The sequence below is a fragment of the Arachis stenosperma genome, chromosome 6, assembly GCF_014773155.1.
Source record: "Arachis stenosperma cultivar V10309 chromosome 6, arast.V10309.gnm1.PFL2, whole genome shotgun sequence".
In the NCBI taxonomy this organism is placed as follows: domain Eukaryota; kingdom Viridiplantae; phylum Streptophyta; class Magnoliopsida; order Fabales; family Fabaceae; genus Arachis; species Arachis stenosperma.
In genome coordinates, this window is record NC_080382.1 from 111,577,178 (window position 1) to 111,581,441 (window position 4,264).

The following is a 4,264-nucleotide window of genomic DNA, read 5'->3' on the forward strand; positions in this document are numbered from 1 at the left end:
GACTTGTTGAGTCAGTATCTTGTTCTGAGCCAAAATGGCATTCAGAGCATCAATCTCAAGAACTCCTTTCTTCTGACTAGTCCCATTGTTCACAGGATTTCTTTCAGAAGTGTACATGAATTGGTTATTTGCAACCATTTCAATCAGTTCTTGAGCTTCTGTAGGCGTCTTCTTCAAATGAAGAGATCCTCCAGCAGAGCTATCCAAAGACATCTTGGATAGTTCAGAGAGACCATCATAGAAAATACCTATGATGCTCCATTCAGAAAGCATGTCAGAAGGACATTTTCTGATCAATTGTTTGTATCTTTCCCAAGCTTCATAGAGGGATTCTCCATCCTTCTGTCTGAAGGTTTGGACTTCCACTCTAAGCTTACTCAATTTTTGAGGTGAAAAGAACTTTGCCAAGAAGGCATTGACTAGCTTTTCCCAAGAGTCCAGGCTTTCTTTAGGTTGAGAATCCAACCATGTTCTAGCTCTGTCTCTTACAGCAAAAGGGAATAGCATAAGTCTGTAGACCTCAGGGTCAACCCCATTAGTCTTGACTGTGTCACAGATTTGCAAGAACTCAGCTAAGAACTGATGAGGATCTTCCAATGGAAATCCATGGAACTTGCAATTCTGTTGCATTAGAGAAACTAATTGAGGCTTAAGCTCAAAGTTGTTTGCTCTAATGGCAGGGATAGAGATGCTTCTCCCATAGAAGTCGGGAGTAGGTGCAGTAAAGTCACCCAGCACCTTCCTTGCATTGTTGGCATTGTTGTTGTTTTCGGCTGTCATGTCTTCTTCTTCTTTGAAGAATTCGGTTAGGTCCTCTACAGAGAGTTGTGCCTTAGCTTCTCTTAGCTTTCGCTTCAAGGTCCTTTCAGGTTCAGGGTCAGCTTCAACAAGAATGCCTTTGTCTTTGTTCCTGCTCATATGAAAGAGAAGAGAACAAGAAAATGTGGAATCCTCTATGTCACAGTATAGAGATTCCTTGAAGTGTCAGAGGAAAAGAAAAATGGAAGACAGAGGTAGAAAATTCGAACTTATCAAAGAAGATGGAGTTCGAATTTTGCATTAAGGGATAGTGTTAGTCCATAAATAGAAGGATGTGAAAAGAAGGAATGTAATTTTCGAAAATCAAATAAAAGAAATTGAAAACATTTTGAAAAACACTAATTAATTTTCGAAAATAAGAGTGGGAAAGAAATCAAGTGATTTTTGAAAAAGATTTTGAAATTAGAAGTTAAAAAGATTTGATTGAAAACTATTTTGAAAAAGATGTGATTAAAAAGATATGATTGGTTTTTAAAAAGATGTGATTGAGAAGATATGATTTGAAAAACATTTTAAAAAGATTTGATTTTGAAAACAATTTAAAAAGATTTGATTTTTAAAAATTAATGACTTGCCTAACAAGAAAAGATATGATTCAAACATTAAACCTTTCTCAACAGAAAAGGCAACATACTTGAAATGTTCAATCAAATCATTAATTGTTAGTAAGTATCTTTGAAAAAGGAAAGAAATTGATTTTGAAAACATTTGATTGAAAAGATATGATTTGAAAAAGATTTGATTTTGAAAAACTTTGGAAACTTGAAAAAAAAATTGATTTGAAAACAAAATCCTCCCCCTTGTGCCATCCTGGCGTTAAACGCCCAGAATGGTGCACATTCTGGCGTTTAACGCCCAAAACTCTACCCTTTTGGGCGTTAAACGCCCAACCAGGTACCCTGGCTGGCGTTTAAACGCCAGTCTGTCTTCTTCACTGGGCATTTTTGAATGCCCAGCTTTTTCTGTGTGATTCCTCTGCAGTATGTTCTGAATCTTCAATTCTCTGTATTATTGACTTGAAAAGACACAAATTAAAAATATTTTTGGATTTTTTATAATAAGGAATAATCAAAATGCAACTAAAATCAAATAACAATGCATGCAAGACACCAAACTTAGCAGTTTGTATACCATTGACACTAACAAAATGAGAATGCAACACTCAAGTCAATAGAATTCAAAGATCAAAACAAGGAAATCATCAAGAACAACTTGAAGATCAATGAGGACACATGCATGAATGCAATAAGAACAGAAACATGCAATTGACACTAAACTTAAGATGAAACTCTAGACTCAAACAAAAAATATTTTTGGATTTTATGATTTTGTAAATTTTTTTTTTTGGGTTTTTCGAAAATTAAGTGAAAAGGAAAATAAAGGTATCAAAATTCTTAATGAGAATTCCAGGAATCATGCAATGTTAGTCTAAAGCTTTAGTCTAAAGGAATTAGACATGGCCGGCCAAGCTTCAGCAGGACATTGCATTCAAGAGCTAAATTGATGAGAATCAATCAGCTTTGGTGATGATAAGAACATCACCTTGAAACACTAGAATTCATTCTTAAGAACTCTGAAAAAAAAATACCTAATCTAAGCAACAAGATGAACCGTCAGTTGTCCATACACAAAACAATCCCCGGCAACGGCGCCAAAAACTTGGTGCGCGAAATTGTGATCACTACAACTTCGCACAACTAACCAGCAAGTGCACTGGGTCGTCCAAGTAATAAACCTTACGCGAGTAAGGGTCGATCCCACGGAGATTGTTGGTATGAAGCAAGCTATGGTTACCTTGTAAATCTTAGTCAGGCAGACTCAAATGGGTATAGATGATGAATAAAATATAAAGATAAAGATAGAGATACTTATGTAATTCATTGGTAGGAACTTCAGATAAGCGTATGAAGATGCCTTCCCTTCCGTCTCTCTGCTTTCCTACTGTCTTCATCCAATCCTTCTTACTCCTTTCCATGGCAAGCTGTATGTAGGGTTTCACCGTTGTCAGTGGCTACCTCCCATCCTCTCAGTGAAAACGTTCCTATGCTCTGTCACAGCATGGCTAATCATCTGTCGGTTCTCGGTCAGGCCGGAATAGAATCCATTGATTCTTTTGCGTCTGTCACTAACGCCCCGCCTGCTAGGAGTTTGAAGCACGTCACAGTCATTCAATCATTGAATCCTACTCAGAATACCACAGACAAGGTTTAGACCTTCCGGATTCTCTTGAATGCCGCCATCAGTTCTAGCTTATACCACGAAGATTCCGGTTAAAGAATCCAAGAGATAAACATTAGAGCCTCGTTTGCTTGTAGAACAAGAGTGGTTGTCAGTCACTTTGTTCATAAGTGAGAATGATGATGAGCGTCACATAATCATCACATTCATCATGTTCTTGGGTGCAAATGAATATCTTGGACAAAGAACAAGCGGAATTGAATAGAAGAACAATAGTAATTGCATTAATACTCGAGGTACAGCAGAGCTCCACACCTTAATCTATGGTGTGTAGAAACTCCACCGTTGAAAATACATAAGAACAAAAGTGATCATTGGCTTTGGCCCCAGAGAGGGAACCAGAGGAACCAAGATGAAAATACAATAGTAAAAGGTCCTATATATAGAAAACTAGTAGCCTAGGGTGTACAGAGATGAGTAAATGACATAAAAATCCACTTCCGGGCCCACTTGGTGTGTGCTTGGGCTGAGCAATGAAGCAATTTCGTGTAGAGACTCTTCTTGGAGTTAAACTCCAGCTTTTATGCCAGTTTGGGCGTTTAACTCCCATTTGGGTGCCAGTTCCAGCGTTTAACGCTGGGATTCCTGAGGGTGACTTTGAACGCCGGTTTGGGCCATCAAATCTTGGGCAAAGTATGGACTATCATATATTGCTGGAAAGCCCAGGATGTCTACTTTCCAACGCCGTTGAGAGCGCGCCAATTGGGCTTCTGTAGCTCCAGAAAATCCACTTTGAGTGCCGGGAGGTCAGAATCCAACAGCATCTGCAGTCCTTTTCAGTCTCTGAATCAGATTTTTGCTCAGGTCCCTCAATTTCAGCCAGAAAATACCTGAAATCACAGAAAAATACACAAACTCATAGTAAAGTCCAGAAAAGTGAATTTTAACTAAAAACTAATAAAATATACTAAAAACTAACTAGATCATACCAAAAACATACTAAAAACAATGCCAAAAAGTGTATAAATTATCCGCTCATCAAGGGTAATTGCACCAAGACAACTTTATGTGATCTTGGGGCAAGTATCAACCTAATACCTGCATCCACTATCAGAAAGCTTGGTTTAATTAAAAAAGTCAAACCAACCCGGATATGTCTCCAACTTGCTGATGGCTCCATTAAATACCCATCAGGCGTGATTGAAGACATGATTATCAGGGTTGGGCCATTCGCCTTTCCCATTGACTTTGTGGTGCTGAAAATGGA

At 38.1% G+C, this 4,264-nt stretch overlaps 1 non-coding gene across 1 annotated transcript; it reads left to right on the plus strand.

The window, feature by feature from the left end:
* The first annotated feature begins 267 nt into the window (after window positions 1-267).
* Window positions 268-375, plus strand: LOC130937389 (small nucleolar RNA R71). The gene has a single exon (XR_009068611.1). It is a non-coding gene; the product is annotated as a small nucleolar RNA R71 (small nucleolar RNA).
* Window positions 376-4,264: the final 3,889 nt, after the last annotated feature.